This window comes from Coffea arabica, chromosome 11e, assembly GCF_036785885.1.
Source record: "Coffea arabica cultivar ET-39 chromosome 11e, Coffea Arabica ET-39 HiFi, whole genome shotgun sequence".
Taxonomy (NCBI): Eukaryota; Viridiplantae; Streptophyta; class Magnoliopsida; order Gentianales; family Rubiaceae; genus Coffea; species Coffea arabica.
The window spans coordinates 32272064-32288420 of NC_092331.1; the positions used below are offsets into that span (position 1 = coordinate 32272064).

The window sequence follows — 16357 nt, forward strand, 5'->3', positions numbered from 1 at the left end:
TGAATTTCGGTCTAGAAAAGCCACACTGCTTCGCAGGACGGGGTAGTTTAAAAGAATAAAGCGAAAGGAACATGGCGGGTGCGACCATACCAGCACTAATGCACCGGATCCCATCAGAACTCCGAAGTTAAGCGTGCTTGGGCGAGAGTGGTACTAGGATGGGTGACCCCCTGGGAAGTCCTCGTGTTGCACCCCTCTCTTTTTTGTTTCGAAATCCAAATTTCCTATTCGTTCTTTATCCTGTAGTAATTTAGCTCCGTCGGAACGATTGCTTTATATTTTGCTTCTTGTCGAAGCATGAAGGCGGGTCTGAAGGCGCGAGACAAATCAGGAACGGTACGGCTCGACCAAAGCCCGAATCGTCGCTCAAATTTGTCGGCGCAAATGTATCACCGCAACTAGGGGTGGCAATTTTCGACACGACCTGAAAACACGACACGAGCATAACACGAAATTAATGGGTTTGGGTTGAGGTTTCGGGAATTCGGGTCAGAATCGGGTTGGACCCGATGAACCCGAAAAGAAAACCGGTCGATTTCGGGTCAACCCGTGGTGACCTGATATGACCCGATATGACCCGTTTACGAGTTAAAAATAATTTAATAAACATAAAAATAATTTTATCTAACTAAACTAAGTTATTCTTTTTTTCAAAGGCATTAATTACTTAATCCTAAACGAATTTATTTAATTTGTGTGAAGTTGAAATTATTATACTTGGACAAATAATATATTATATTATTTTTCACTTTTATATTGTTTTAATTTATTTTATATTTTGCTTGGGATAAAACACTTTTACGGTGTTTAATTTATTTTAGATTTGATTTGGAATCATTTATTTAAATTTTTATTACTTGATTATGTAATTAGTTTTGTGAGAAATTGATTTTATTAGAAATTACAGTGATAAATTAATAAATTAAAATTAAGTTTCGGGCCATTTCGGGTCGACCCGCCGCCCCGTAAACCTGAAATCTTCGGGTTCGGGTCAGCATACCTGACCCGTCACGGGTTGGCGGGTCGGGGTTCGGGTCAACAGATTTTCTGGCGGGTCTGTTGACCCGAACCCGACCCGCCAACCTGATTTGGACCCGAATTGCCACCCCTGACTGCAAGCGTGAAGGATTGATTTCATGATAATTTAGAGTTGCGGGATGAGGGAAAAAAACAGGGTGCAAATCAATAACAAAGAGAAAAATAAAGTAAATAAATAAAAGGATAAGAGGAAAATGCTTGAATTGACGCTTAAAATGAATTTCGGTCAAGAAAAGCCACACTGCTTCGCAGGACGGGGTAGTTTAAAAGAATAAAGCGAAAGGAACATGGCTGGTGCGACCATACCAGCACTAATGCACCGGATCCCATCAGAACTCCGAAGTTAAGCGTGCTTGGGCGAGAGTAGTACTAGGATGGGTGACCCCCTGGGAAGTCCTCGTGTTGCACCCCTCTCTTTTTTGTTTCGAAATCCAAATTTCCTATTCGTTCTTTATCCTGTAGTAATTTAGCTCCGTCGGAACGATTGCTTTATATTTTGCTTCTTGTCGAAGCATGAAGGCGGGTCTGAAGGCGCGAGACAAATCAGGAACGGTACGGCTCGATCAAAGCCCGGATCGTCGCTCAAATTTGTCGGCGCAAATGTATCACCGCAACTAGGGGTGGCAATTTTCGACACGACCTGAAAACACGACACGAGCCTAACACGAAATTAATGGGTTTGGGTTGAGGTTTCGGGAATTCGGGTCAGAATCGGGTTGGACCCGATGAACCCGAAAAGATAACCGGTCGATTTCGGGTCAACCCGTGGTGACCTGATATGACCCGATATGACCCGTTTACGAGTTAAAAATAATTTAATAAACATAAAAATAATTTTATCTAACTAAACTAAGTTATTCTTTTTTTCAAAGGCATTAATTACTTAATCCTAAACGAATTTATTTAATTTGCATGAAGTTGAAATTATTATACTTGGACAAATAATATATTATATTATTTTTCACTTTTATATTGTTTTAATTTATTTTATATTTTGCTTGGGATAAAACACTTTTACGGTGTTTAATTTATTTTAGATTTGATTTGGAATCATTTATTTAAATTTTTATTACTTGATTATGTAATTAGTTTTGTGGGAAATTGATTTTATTAGAAATTACAGTGATAAATTAATAAATTAAAATTAAGTTTCAGGTCATTTCGGGTCGACCCGCCGCCCCGTAAACCTGAAATCTTCGGGTTCGGGTCAGCATACCTGACCCGTCACGGGTTGGCGGGTCGGGGTTCGGGTCAACAGATTTTCTGGCGGGTCTGTTGACCCGAACCCGACCCGCCAACCTGATTTGGACCCGAATTGCCACCCCTAACTGCAAGCGTGAAGTATTGATTTCATGATAATTTAGAGTTGCGGGATGAGGGAAAAAAACAGGGTGCAAATCAATAACAAAAAAAAAAATAAAGTAAATAAATAAAAGGATAAGTGGAAAATGCTTGAATTGACGCTTAAAATGAATTTCGGTCTAGAAAAGCCACACTGCTTCGCAGGACGGGGTAGTTTAAAAGAATAAAGCGAAAGGAACATGGCGGGTGCGACCATACCAGCACTAATGCACCGGATCCCATCAGAACTCCGAAGTTAAGCGTGCTTGGGCGAGAGTAGTACTAGGATGGGTGACCCCCTTGGAAGTCCTCGTGTTGCACCCCTCTCTTTTTTGTTTCGAAATCCAAATTTCCTATTCGTTCTTTATCCTGTAGTAATTTAGCTCCGTCGGAACGATTGCTTTATATTTTGCTTCTTGTCGAAGCATGAAGGCGGGTCTGAAGGCGCGAGACAAATCAGGAACGGTACGGCTCGACCAAAGCCCGGATCGTCGCTCAAATTTGTCGGCGCAAATGTATCACCGCAACTAGGGGTGGCAATTTTCGACACGACCTGAAAACACGACACGAGCCTAACACGAAATTAATGGGTTTGGGTTGAGGTTTCGGGAATTCGGGTCAGAATCGGGTTGGACCCGATGAACCCGAAAAGATAACCGGTCGATTTCGGGTCAACCCGTGGTGACCTGATATGACCCGATATGACCCGTTTACGAGTTAAAAATAATTTAATAAACATAAAAATAATTTTATCTAACTAAACTAAGTTATTCTTTTTTTCAAAGGCATTAATTACTTAATCCTAAACGAATTTATTTAATTTGTGTGAAGTTGAAATTATTATACTTGGACAAATAATATATTATATTATTTTTCACTTTTATATTGTTTTAATTTATTTTATATTTTGCTTGGGATAAAACACTTTTACGGTGTTTAATTTATTTTAGATTTGATTTGGAATCATTTATTTAAATTTTTATTACTTGATTATGTAATTAGTTTTGTGAGAAATTGATTTTATTAGAAATTACAGTGATAAATTAATAAATTAAAATTAAGTTTCGGGTCATTTCGGGTCGACCCGCCGCCCCGTAAACCTGAAATCTTCGGGTTCGGGTCAGCATACCTGACCCGTCACGGGTTGGCGGGTCGGGGTTCGGGTCAACAGATTTTCTGGCGGGTCTGTTGACCCGAACCCGACCCGCCAACCTGATTTGGACCCGAATTGCCACCCCTGACTGCAAGCGTGAAGGATTGATTTCATGATAATTTAGAGTTGCGGGATGAGGGAAAAAAACAGGGTGCAAATCAATAACAAAAAGAAAAATAAAGTAAATAAATAAAAGGATAAGAGGAAAATGCTTGAATTGACGCTTAAAATGAATTTCGGTCTAGAAAAGCCACACTGCTTCGCAGGACGGGGTAGTTTAAAAGAATAAAGCGAAAGGAACATGGCGGGTGCGACCATACCAGCACTAATGCACCGGATCCCATCAGAACTCCGAAGTTAAGCGTGCTTGGGCGAGAGTGGTACTAGGATGGGTGACCCCCTGGGAAGTCCTCGTGTTGCACCCCTCTCTTTTTTGTTTCGAAATCCAAATTTCCTATTCGTTCTTTATCCTGTAGTAATTTAGCTCCGTCGGAACGATTGCTTTATATTTTGCTTCTTGTCGAAGCATGAAGGCGGGTCTGAAGGCGCGAGACAAATCAGGAACGGTACGGCTCGATCAAAGCCCGGATCGTCGCTCAAATTTGTCGGCGCAAATGTATCACCGCAACTAGGGGTGGCAATTTTCGACACGACCTGAAAACACGACACGAGCCTAACACGAAATTAATGGGTTTGGGTTGAGGTTTCGGGAATTCGGGTCAGAATCCGGTTGGACCCGATGAACCCGAAAAGAAAACCGGTCGATTTCGGGTCAACCCGTGGTGACCTGATATGACCCGATATGACCCGTTTACGAGTTAAAAATAATTTAATAAACATAAAAATAATTTTATCTAACTAAACTAAGTTATTCTTTTTTTCAAAGGCATTAATTACTTAATCCTAAACGAATTTATTTAATTTGTGTGAAGTTGAAATTATTATACTTGGACAAATAATATATTATATTATTTTTCACTTTTATATTGTTTTATTTTATTTTATATTTTGCTTGGGATAAAACACTTTTACGGTGTTTAATTTATTTTAGATTTGATTTGGAATCATTTATTTAAATTTTTATTACTTGATTATGTAATTAGTTTTGTGAGAAATTGATTTTATTAGAAATTACAGTGATAAATTAATAAATTAAAATTAAGTTTCGGGTCATTTCGGGTCGACCCGCCGCCCCGTAAACCTGAAATCTTCGGGTTCGGGTCAGCATACCTGACCCGTCACGGGTTGGCGGGTCGGGGTTCGGGTCAACAGATTTTCTGGCGGGTCTGTTGACCCGAACCCGACCCGCCAACCTGATTTGGACCCGAATTGCCACCCCTGACTGCAAGCGTGAAGGATTGATTTCATGATAATTTAGAGTTGCGGGATGAGGGAAAAAAACAGGGTGCAAATCAATAACAAAAAAAAATAAAGTAAATAAATAAAAGGATAAGAGGAAAATGCTTGAATTGACGCTTAAAATGAATTTCGGTCTAGAAAAGCCACACTGCTTCGCAGGACGGGGTAGTTTAAAAGAATAAAGCGAAAGGAACATGGCGGGTGCGACCATACCAGCACTAATGCACCGGATCCCATCAGAACTCCGAAGTTAAGCGTGCTTGGGCGAGAGTGGTACTAGGATGGGTGACCCCCTGGGAAGTCCTCGTGTTGCACCCCTCTCTTTTTTGTTTCGAAATCCAAATTTCCTATTCGTTCTTTATCCTGTAGTAATTTAGCTCCGTCGGAACGATTGCTTTATATTTTGCTTCTTGTCGAAGCATGAAGGCGGGTCTGAAGGCGCGAGACAAATCAGGAACGGTACGGCTCGATCAAAGCCCGGATCGTCGCTCAAATTTGTCGGCGGAAATGTATCACCGCAACTAGGGGTGGCAATTTTCGACACGACCTGAAAACACGATACGAGCCTAACACGAAATTAATGGGTTTGGGTTGAGGTTTCGGGAATTCGGGTCAGAATCCGGTTGGACCCGATGAACCCGAAAAGAAAACCGGTCGATTTCGGGTCAACCCGTGGTGACCTGATATGACCCGATATGACCCGTTTACGAGTTAAAAATAATTTAATAAACATAAAAATAATTTTATCTAACTAAACTAAGTTATTCTTTTTTTCAAAGGCATTAATTACTTAATCCTAAACGAATTTATTTAATTTGTGTGAAGTTGAAATTATTATACTTGGACAAATAATATATTATATTATTTTTCACTTTTATATTGTTTTAATTTATTTTATATTTTGCTTGGGATAAAACACTTTTACGGTGTTTAATTTATTTTAGATTTGATTTGGAATCATTTATTTAAATTTTTATTACTTGATTATGTAATTAGTTTTGTGAGAAATTGATTTTATTAGAAATTACAGTGATAAATTAATAAATTAAAATTAAGTTTCGGGTCATTTCGGGTCGACCCGCCGCCCCGTAAACCTGAAATCTTCGGGTTCGGGTCAGCATACCTGACCCGTCACGGGTTGGCGGGTCGGGGTTCGGGTCAACAGATTTTCTGGCGGGTCTGTTGACCCGAACCCGACCCGCCAACCTGATTTGGACCCGAATTGCCACCCCTGACTGCAAGCGTGAAGGATTGATTTCATGATAATTTAGAGTTGCGGGATGAGGGAAAAAAACAGGGTGCAAATCAATAACAAAAAGAAAAATAAAGTAAATAAATAAAAGGATAAGAGGAAAATGCTTGAATTGACGCTTAAAATGAATTTCGGTCTAGAAAAGCCACACTGCTTCGCAGGACGGGGTAGTTTAAAAGAATAAAGCGAAAGGAACATGGCGGGTGCGACCATACCAGCACTAATGCACCGGATCCCATCAGAACTCCGAAGTTAAGCGTGCTTGGGCGAGAGTGGTACTAGGATGGGTGACCCCCTGGGAAGTCCTCGTGTTGCACCCCTCTCTTTTTTGTTTCGAAATCCAAATTTCCTATTCGTTCTTTATCCTGTAGTAATTTATCTCCGTCGGAACGATTGCTTTATATTTTGCTTCTTGTCGAAGCATGAAGGCGGGTCTGAAGGCGCGAGACAAATCAGGAACGGTACGGCTCGACCAAAGCCCGGATCGTCGCTCAAATTTGTCGGCGCAAATGTATCACCGCAACTAGGGGTGGCAATTTTCGACACGACCTGAAAACACGACACGAGCATAACACGAAATTAATGGGTTTGGGTTGAGGTTTCGGGAATTCGGGTCAGAATCGGGTTGGACCCGATGAACCCGAAAAGAAAACCGGTCGATTTCGGGTCAACCCGTGGTGACCTGATATGACCCGATATGACCCGTTTACGAGTTAAAAATAATTTAATAAACATAAAAATAATTTTATCTAACTAAACTAAGTTATTCTTTTTTTCAAAGGCATTAATTACTTAATCCTAAACGAATTTATTTAATTTGTGTGAACTTGAAATTATTATACTTGGACAAATAATATATTATATTATTTTTCACTTTTATATTGTTTTATTTTATTTTATATTTTGCTTGGGATAAAACACTTTTACGGTGTTTAATTTATTTTAGATTTGATTTGGAATCATTTATTTAAATTTTTATTACTTGATTATGTAATTAGTTTTGTGGGAAATTGATTTTATTAGAAATTACAGTGATAAATTAATAAATTAAAATTAAGTTTCGGGTCATTTCGGGTCGACCCGCCGCCCCGTAAACCTGAAATCTTCGGGTTCGGGTCAGCATACCTGACCCGTCACGGGTTGGCGGGTCGGGGTTCGGGTCAACAGATTTTCTGGCGGGTCTGTTGACCCGAACCCGACCCGCCAACCTGATTTGGACCCGAATTGCCACCCCTGACTGCAAGCGTGAAGGATTGATTTCATGATAATTTAGAGTTGCGGGATGAGGGAAAAAAACAGGGTGCAAATCAATAACAAAAAGAAAAATAAAGTAAATAAATAAAAGGATAAGAGGAAAATGCTTGAATTGACGCTTAAAATGAATTTCGGTCTAGAAAATCCACACTGCTTCGCAGGACGGGGTAGTTTAAAAGAATAAAGCGAAAGGAACATGGCGGGTGCGACCATACCAGCACTAATGCACCGGATCCCATCAGAACTCCGAAGTTAAGCGTGCTTGGGCGAGAGTGGTACTAGGATGGGTGACCCCCTGGGAAGTCCTCGTGTTGCACCCCTCTCTTTTTTGTTTCGAAATCCAAATTTCCTATTCGTTCTTTATCCTGTAGTAATTTAGCTCCGTCGGAACGATTGCTTTATATTTTGCTTCTTGTCGAAGCATGAAGGCGGGTCTGAAGGCGCGAGACAAATCAGGAACGGTACGGCTCGACCAAAGCCCGGATCGTCGCTCAAATTTGTCGGCGCAAATGTATCACCGCAACTAGGGGTGGCAATTTTCGACACGACCTGAAAACACGACACGAGCATAACACGAAATTAATGGGTTTGGGTTGAGGTTTCGGGAATTCGGGTCAGAATCGGGTTGGACCCGATGAACCCGAAAAGAAAACCGGTCGATTTCGGGTCAACCCGTGGTGACCTGATATGACCCGATATGACCCGTTTACGAGTTAAAAATAATTTAATAAACATAAAAATAATTTTATCTAACTAAACTAAGTTATTCTTTTTTTCAAAGGCATTAATTACTTAATCCTAAACGAATTTATTTAATTTGTGTGAAGTTGAAATTATTATACTTGGACAAATAATATATTATATTATTTTTCACTTTTATATTGTTTTAATTTATTTTATATTTTGCTTGGGATAAAACACTTTTACGGTGTTTAATTTATTTTAGATTTGATTTGGAATCATTTATTTAAATTTTTATTACTTGATTATGTAATTAGTTTTGTGAGAAATTGATTTTATTAGAAATTACAGTGATAAATTAATAAATTAAAATTAAGTTTCGGGTCATTTCGGGTCTACCCGCCGCCCCGTAAACCTGAAATCTTCGGGTTCGGGTCAGCATACCTGACCCGTCACGGGTTGGCGGGTCGGGGTTCGGGTCAACAGATTTTCTGGCGGGTCTGTTGACACGAACCCGACCCGCCAACCTGATTTGGACCCGAATTGCCACCCCTGACTGCAAGCGTGAAGGATTGATTTCATGATAATTTAGAGTTGCGGGATGAGGGAAAAAAACAGGGTGCAAATCAATAACAAAAAAAAAATAAAGTAAATAAATAAAAGGATAAGAGGAAAATGCTTGAATTGACGCTTAAAATGAATTTCGGTCTAGAAAAGCCACACTGCTTCGCAGGACGGGGTAGTTTAAAAGAATAAAGCGAAAGGAACATGGCGGGTGCGACCATACCAGCACTAATGCACCGGATCCCATCAGAACTCCGAAGTTAAGCGTGCTTGGGCGAGAGTGGTACTAGGATGGGTGACCCCCTGGGAAGTCCTCGTGTTGCACCCCTCTCTTTTTTGTTTCGAAATCCAAATTTCCTATTCGTTCTTTATCCTGTAGTAATTTAGCTCCGTCGGAACGATTGCTTTATATTTTGCTTCTTGTCGAAGCATGAAGGCGGGTCTGAAGGCGCGAGACAAATCAGGAACGGTACGGCTCGACCAAAGCCCGAATCGTCGCTCAAATTTGTCGGCGCAAATGTATCACCGCAACTAGGGGTGGCAATTTTCGACACGACCTGAAAACACGACACGAGCATAACACGAAATTAATGGGTTTGGGTTGAGGTTTCGGGAATTCGGGTCAGAATCGGGTTGGACCCGATGAACCCGAAAAGAAAACCGGTCGATTTCGGGTCAACCCGTGGTGACCTGATATGACCCGATATGACCCGTTTACGAGTTAAAAATAATTTAATAAACATAAAAATAATTTTATCTAACTAAACTAAGTTATTCTTTTTTTCAAAGGCATTAATTACTTAATCCTAAACGAATTTATTTAATTTGTGTGAAGTTGAAATTATTATACTTGGACAAATAATATATTATATTATTTTTCACTTTTATATTGTTTTAATTTATTTTATATTTTGCTTGGGATAAAACACTTTTACGGTGTTTAATTTATTTTAGATTTGATTTGGAATCATTTATTTAAATTTTTATTACTTGATTATGTAATTAGTTTTGTGAGAAATTGATTTTATTAGAAATTACAGTGATAAATTAATAAATTAAAATTAAGTTTCGGGCCATTTCGGGTCGACCCGCCGCCCCGTAAACCTGAAATCTTCGGGTTCGGGTCAGCATACCTGACCCGTCACGGGTTGGCGGGTCGGGGTTCGGGTCAACAGATTTTCTGGCGGGTCTGTTGACCCGAACCCGACCCGCCAACCTGATTTGGACCCGAATTGCCACCCCTGACTGCAAGCGTGAAGGATTGATTTCATGATAATTTAGAGTTGCGGGATGAGGGAAAAAAACAGGGTGCAAATCAATAACAAAGAGAAAAATAAAGTAAATAAATAAAAGGATAAGAGGAAAATGCTTGAATTGACGCTTAAAATGAATTTCGGTCAAGAAAAGCCACACTGCTTCGCAGGACGGGGTAGTTTAAAAGAATAAAGCGAAAGGAACATGGCTGGTGCGACCATACCAGCACTAATGCACCGGATCCCATCAGAACTCCGAAGTTAAGCGTGCTTGGGCGAGAGTAGTACTAGGATGGGTGACCCCCTGGGAAGTCCTCGTGTTGCACCCCTCTCTTTTTTGTTTCGAAATCCAAATTTCCTATTCGTTCTTTATCCTGTAGTAATTTAGCTCCGTCGGAACGATTGCTTTATATTTTGCTTCTTGTCGAAGCATGAAGGCGGGTCTGAAGGCGCGAGACAAATCAGGAACGGTACGGCTCGATCAAAGCCCGGATCGTCGCTCAAATTTGTCGGCGCAAATGTATCACCGCAACTAGGGGTGGCAATTTTCGACACGACCTGAAAACACGACACGAGCCTAACACGAAATTAATGGGTTTGGGTTGAGGTTTCGGGAATTCGGGTCAGAATCGGGTTGGACCCGATGAACCCGAAAAGATAACCGGTCGATTTCGGGTCAACCCGTGGTGACCTGATATGACCCGATATGACCCGTTTACGAGTTAAAAATAATTTAATAAACATAAAAATAATTTTATCTAACTAAACTAAGTTATTCTTTTTTTCAAAGGCATTAATTACTTAATCCTAAACGAATTTATTTAATTTGTGTGAAGTTGAAATTATTATACTTGGACAAATAATATATTATATTATTTTTCACTTTTATATTGTTTTAATTTATTTTATATTTTGCTTGGGATAAAACACTTTTACGGTGTTTAATTTATTTTAGATTTGATTTGGAATCATTTATTTAAATTTTTATTACTTGATTATGTAATTAGTTTTGTGAGAAATTGATTTTATTAGAAATTACAGTGATAAATTAATAAATTAAAATTAAGTTTCGGGTCATTTCGGGTCGACCCGCCGCCCCGTAAACCTGAAATCTTCGGGTTCGGGTCAGCATACCTGACCCGTCACGGGTTGGCGGGTCGGGGTTCGGGTCAACAGATTTTCTGGCGGGTCTGTTGACCCGAACCCGACCCGCCAACCTGATTTGGACCCGAATTGCCACCCCTGACTGCAAGCGTGAAGGATTGATTTCATGATAATTTAGAGTTGCGGGATGAGGGAAAAAAACAGGGTGCAAATCAATAACAAAAAGAAAAATAAAGTAAATAAATAAAAGGATAAGAGGAAAATGCTTGAATTGACGCTTAAAATGAATTTCGGTCTAGAAAATCCACACTGCTTCGCAGGACGGGGTAGTTTAAAAGAATAAAGCGAAAGGAACATGGCGGGTGCGACCATACCAGCACTAATGCACCGGATCCCATCAGAACTCCGAAGTTAAGCGTGCTTGGGCGAGAGTGGTACTAGGATGGGTGACCCCCTGGGAAGTCCTCGTGTTGCACCCCTCTCTTTTTTGTTTCGAAATCCAAATTTCCTATTCGTTCTTTATCCTGTAGTAATTTAGCTCCGTCGGAACGATTGCTTTATATTTTGCTTCTTGTCGAAGCATGAAGGCGGGTCTGAAGGCGCGAGACAAATCAGGAACGGTACGGCTCGATCAAAGCCCGGATCGTCGCTCAAATTTGTCGGCGGAAATGTATCACCGCAACTAGGGGTGGCAATTTTCGACACGACCTGAAAACACTTTACGAGCCTAACACGAAATTAATGGGTTTGGGTTGAGGTTTCGGGAATTCGGGTCAGAATCCGGTTGGACCCGATGAACCCGAAAAGAAAACCGGTCGATTTCGGGTCAACCCGTGGTGACCTGATATGACCCGATATGACCCGTTTACGAGTTAAAAATAATTTAATAAACATAAAAATAATTTTATCTAACTAAACTAAGTTATTCTTTTTTTCAAAGGCATTAATTACTTAATCCTAAACGAATTTATTTAATTTGTGTGAAGTTGAAATTATTATACTTGGACAAATAATATATTATATTATTTTTCACTTTTATATTGTTTTATTTTATTTTATATTTTGCTTGGGATAAAACACTTTTACGGTGTTTAATTTATTTTAGATTTGATTTGGAATCATTTATTTAAATTTTTATTACTTGATTATGTAATTAGTTTTGTGAGAAATTGATTTTATTAGAAATTACAGTGATAAATTAATAAATTAAAATTAAGTTTCGGGTCATTTCGGGTCGACCCGCCGCCCCGTAAACCTGAAATCTTCGGGTTCGGGTCAGCATACCTGACCCGTCACGGGTTGGCGGGTCGGGGTTCGGGTCAACAGATTTTCTGGCGGGTCTGTTGACCCGAACCCGACCCGCCAACCTGATTTGGACCCGAATTGCCACCCCTGACTGCAAGCGTGAAGGATTGATTTCATGATAATTTAGAGTTGCGGGATGAGGGAAAAAAACAGGGTGCAAATCAATAACAAAAAGAAAAATAAAGTAAATAAATAAAAGGATAAGAGGAAAATGCTTGAATTGACGCTTAAAATGAATTTCGGTCTAGAAAATCCACACTGCTTCGCAGGACGGGGTAGTTTAAAAGAATAAAGCGAAAGGAACATGGCGGGTGCGACCATACCAGCACTAATGCACCGGATCCCATCAGAACTCCGAAGTTAAGCGTGCTTGGGCGAGAGTGGTACTAGGATGGGTGACCCCCTGGGAAGTCCTCGTGTTGCACCCCTCTCTTTTTTTTGTTTCGAAATCCAAATTTCCTATTCGTTCTTTATCCTGTAGTAATTTAGCTCCGTCGGAACGATTGCTTTATATTTTGCTTCTTGTCGAAGCATGAAGGCGGGTCTGAAGGCGCGAGACAAATCAGGAACGGTACGGCTCGACCAAAGCCCGGATCGTCGCTCAAATTTGTCGGCGCAAATGTATCACCGCAACTAGGGGTGGCAATTTTCGACACGACCTGAAAACACGACACGAGCCTAACACGAAATTAATGGGTTTGGGTTGATGTTTCGGGAATTCGGGTCAGAATCGGGTTGGACCCGATGAACCCGAAAAGAAAACCGGTCGATTTCGGGTCAACCCGTGGTGACCTGATATGACCCGATATGACCCGTTTACGAGTTAAAAATAATTTAATAAACATAAAAATAATTTTATCTAACTAAACTAAGTTATTCTTTTTTTCAAAGGCATTAATTACTTAATCCTAAACGAATTTATTTAATTTGTGTGAAGTTGAAATTATTATACTTGGACAAATAATATATTATATTATTTTTCACTTTTATATTGTTTTAATTTATTTTATATTTTGCTTGGGATAAAACACTTTTACGGTGTTTAATTTATTTTAGATTTGATTTGGAATCATTTATTTAAATTTTTATTACTTGATTATGTAATTAGTTTTGTGAGAAATTGATTTTATTAGAAATTACAGTGATAAATTAATAAATTAAAATTAAGTTTCGGGTCATTTCGGGTCGACCCGCCGCCCCGTAAACCTGAAATCTTCGGGTTCGGGTCAGCATACCTGACCCGTCACGGGTTGGCGGGTCGGGGTTCGGGTCAACAGATTTTCTGGCGGGTCTGTTGACCCGAACCCGACCCGCCAACCTGATTTGGACCCGAATTGCCACCCCTGACTGCAAGCGTGAAGGATTGATTTCATGATAATTTAGAGTTGCGGGATGAGGGAAAAAAACAGGGTGCAAATCAATAACAAAAAGAAAAATAAAGTAAATAAATAAAAGGATAAGAGGAAAATGCTTGAATTGACGCTTAAAATGAATTTCGGTCTAGAAAATCCACACTGCTTCGCAGGACGGGGTAGTTTAAAAGAATAAAGCGAAAGGAACATGGCGGGTGCGACCATACCAGCACTAATGCACCGGATCCCATCAGAACTCCGAAGTTAAGCGTACTTGGGCGAGAGTGGTACTAGGATGGGTGACCCCCTGGGAAGTCCTCGTGTTGCACCCCTCTCTTTTTTGTTTCGAAATCCAAATTTCCTATTCGTTCTTTATCCTGTAGTAATTTAGCTCCGTCGGAACGATTGCTTTATATTTTGCTTCTTGTCGAAGCATGAAGGCGGGTCTGAAGGCGCGAGACAAATCAGGAACGGTACGGCTCGATCAAAGCCCGGATCGTCGCTCAAATTTGTCGGCGGAAATGTATCACCGCAACTAGGGGTGGCAATTTTCGACACGACCTGAAAACACTTTACGAGCCTAACACGAAATTAATGGGTTTGGGTTGAGGTTTCGGGAATTCGGGTCAGAATCCGGTTGGACCCGATGAACCCGAAAAGAAAACCGGTCGATTTCGGGTCAACCCGTGGTGACCTGATATGACCCGATATGACCCGTTTACGAGTTAAAAATAATTTAATAAACATAAAAATAATTTTATCTAACTAAACTAAGTTATTCTTTTTTTCAAAGGCATTAATTACTTAATCCTAAACGAATTTATTTAATTTGTGTGAAGTTGAAATTATTATACTTGGACAAATAATATATTATATTATTTTTCACTTTTATATTGTTTTAATTTATTTTATATTTTGCTTGGGATAAAACACTTTTACGGTGTTTAATTTATTTTAGATTTGATTTGGAATCATTTATTTAAATTTTTATTACTTGATTATGTAATTAGTTTTGTGAGAAATTGATTTTATTAGAAATTACAGTGATAAATTAATAAATTAAAATTAAGTTTCGGGTCATTTCGGGTCGACCCGCCGCCCCGTAAACCTGAAATCTTCGGGTTCGGGTCAGCATACCTGACCCGTCACGGGTTGGCGGGTCGGGGTTCGGGTCAACAGATTTTCTGGCGGGTCTGTTGACCCGAACCCGACCCGCCAACCTGATTTGGACCCGAATTGCCACCCCTGACTGCAAGCGTGAAGGATTGATTTCATGATAATTTAGAGTTGCGGGATGAGGGAAAAAAACAGGGTGCAAATCAATAACAAAAAGAAAAATAAAGTAAATAAATAAAAGGATAAGAGGAAAATGCTTGAATTGACGCTTAAAATGAATTTCGGTCTAGAAAATCCACACTGCTTCGCAGGACGGGGTAGTTTAAAAGAATAAAGCGAAAGGAACATGGCGGGTGCGACCATACCAGCACTAATGCACCGGATCCCATCAGAACTCCGAAGTTAAGCGTGCTTGGGCGAGAGTGGTACTAGGATGGGTGACCCCCTGGGAAGTCCTCGTGTTGCACCCCTCTCTTTTTTGTTTCGAAATCCAAATTTCCTATTCGTTCTTTATCCTGTAGTAATTTAGCTCCGTCGGAACGATTGCTTTATATTTTGCTTCTTGTCGAAGCATGAAGGCGGGTCTGAAGGCGCGAGACAAATCAGGAACGGTACGGCTCGATCAAAGCCCGGATCGTCGCTCAAATTTGTCGGCGGAAATGTATCACCGCAACTAGGGGTGGCAATTTTCGACACGACCTGAAAACACTTTACGAGCCTAACACGAAATTAATGGGTTTGGGTTGAGGTTTCGGGAATTCGGGTCAGAATCCGGTTGGACCCGATGAACCCGAAAAGAAAACCGGTCGATTTCGGGTCAACCCGTGGTGACCTGATATGACCCGATATGACCCGTTTACGAGTTAAAAATAATTTAATAAACATAAAAATAATTTTATCTAACTAAACTAAGTTATTCTTTTTTTCAAAGGCATTAATTACTTAATCCTAAACGAATTTATTTAATTTGTGTGAAGTTGAAATTATTATACTTGGACAAATAATATATTATATTATTTTTCACTTTTATATTGTTTTATTTTATTTTATATTTTGCTTGGGATAAAACACTTTTACGGTGTTTAATTTATTTTAGATTTGATTTGGAATCATTTATTTAAATTTTTATTACTTGATTATGTAATTAGTTTTGTGAGAAATTGATTTTATTAGAAATTACAGTGATAAATTAATAAATTAAAATTAAGTTTCGGGTCATTTCGGGTCGACCCGCCGCCCCGTAAACCTGAAATCTTCGGGTTCGGGTCAGCATACCTGACCCGTCACGGGTTGGCGGGTCGGGGTTCGGGTCAACAGATTTTCTGGCGGGTCTGTTGACCCGAACCCGACCCGCCAACCTGATTTGGACCCGAATTGCCACCCCTGACTGCAAGCGTGAAGGATTGATTTCATGATAATTTAGAGTTGCGGGATGAGGGAAAAAAACAGGGTGCAAATCAATAACAAAAAGAAAAATAAAGTAAATAAATAAAAGGATAAGAGGAAAATGCTTGAATTGACGCTTAAAATGAATTTCGGTCTAGAAAAGCCACACTGCTTCGCAGGACGGGGTAGTTTAAAAGAA

At 39.9% G+C, this 16357-nt stretch overlaps 13 non-coding genes across 13 annotated transcripts; all 13 read left to right on the forward strand.

Annotated features, from left to right (window-relative positions):
* The first annotated feature begins 76 nt into the window (after positions 1 to 76).
* On the forward strand, positions 77 to 195 carry LOC140030542 (5S ribosomal RNA). The gene has a single exon (XR_011834457.1). It is a non-coding gene; the product is annotated as a 5S ribosomal RNA (ribosomal RNA).
* Positions 196 to 1330: 1135 nt separating this feature from the next.
* Positions 1331 to 1449, forward strand: LOC140030043 (5S ribosomal RNA). Its single transcript, XR_011833957.1, has one exon. It is a non-coding gene; the product is annotated as a 5S ribosomal RNA (ribosomal RNA).
* Positions 1450 to 2584: 1135 nt separating this feature from the next.
* Positions 2585 to 2703, forward strand: LOC140030609 (5S ribosomal RNA). The gene has a single exon (XR_011834524.1). It is a non-coding gene; the product is annotated as a 5S ribosomal RNA (ribosomal RNA).
* A 1135-nt stretch (positions 2704 to 3838) lies between these two features.
* LOC140030543 (5S ribosomal RNA) lies at positions 3839 to 3957 on the forward strand. The gene has a single exon (XR_011834458.1). It is a non-coding gene; the product is annotated as a 5S ribosomal RNA (ribosomal RNA).
* Positions 3958 to 5090: 1133 nt separating this feature from the next.
* Positions 5091 to 5209, forward strand: LOC140030544 (5S ribosomal RNA). Its single transcript, XR_011834459.1, has one exon. It is a non-coding gene; the product is annotated as a 5S ribosomal RNA (ribosomal RNA).
* Positions 5210 to 6344: 1135 nt separating this feature from the next.
* Positions 6345 to 6463, forward strand: LOC140030545 (5S ribosomal RNA). The gene has a single exon (XR_011834460.1). It is a non-coding gene; the product is annotated as a 5S ribosomal RNA (ribosomal RNA).
* Positions 6464 to 7598: 1135 nt separating this feature from the next.
* Positions 7599 to 7717, forward strand: LOC140030546 (5S ribosomal RNA). The gene has a single exon (XR_011834461.1). It is a non-coding gene; the product is annotated as a 5S ribosomal RNA (ribosomal RNA).
* A 1134-nt stretch (positions 7718 to 8851) lies between these two features.
* LOC140030547 (5S ribosomal RNA) lies at positions 8852 to 8970 on the forward strand. Its single transcript, XR_011834462.1, has one exon. It is a non-coding gene; the product is annotated as a 5S ribosomal RNA (ribosomal RNA).
* A 1135-nt stretch (positions 8971 to 10105) lies between these two features.
* LOC140030044 (5S ribosomal RNA) lies at positions 10106 to 10224 on the forward strand. Its single transcript, XR_011833958.1, has one exon. It is a non-coding gene; the product is annotated as a 5S ribosomal RNA (ribosomal RNA).
* Positions 10225 to 11359: 1135 nt separating this feature from the next.
* LOC140030549 (5S ribosomal RNA) lies at positions 11360 to 11478 on the forward strand. Its single transcript, XR_011834464.1, has one exon. It is a non-coding gene; the product is annotated as a 5S ribosomal RNA (ribosomal RNA).
* A 1135-nt stretch (positions 11479 to 12613) lies between these two features.
* LOC140030550 (5S ribosomal RNA) lies at positions 12614 to 12732 on the forward strand. Its single transcript, XR_011834465.1, has one exon. It is a non-coding gene; the product is annotated as a 5S ribosomal RNA (ribosomal RNA).
* Positions 12733 to 13869: 1137 nt separating this feature from the next.
* Positions 13870 to 13988, forward strand: LOC140031326 (5S ribosomal RNA). Its single transcript, XR_011835247.1, has one exon. It is a non-coding gene; the product is annotated as a 5S ribosomal RNA (ribosomal RNA).
* A 1135-nt stretch (positions 13989 to 15123) lies between these two features.
* On the forward strand, positions 15124 to 15242 carry LOC140030551 (5S ribosomal RNA). Its single transcript, XR_011834466.1, has one exon. It is a non-coding gene; the product is annotated as a 5S ribosomal RNA (ribosomal RNA).
* The last annotated feature ends 1115 nt before the right edge of the window (positions 15243 to 16357 follow it).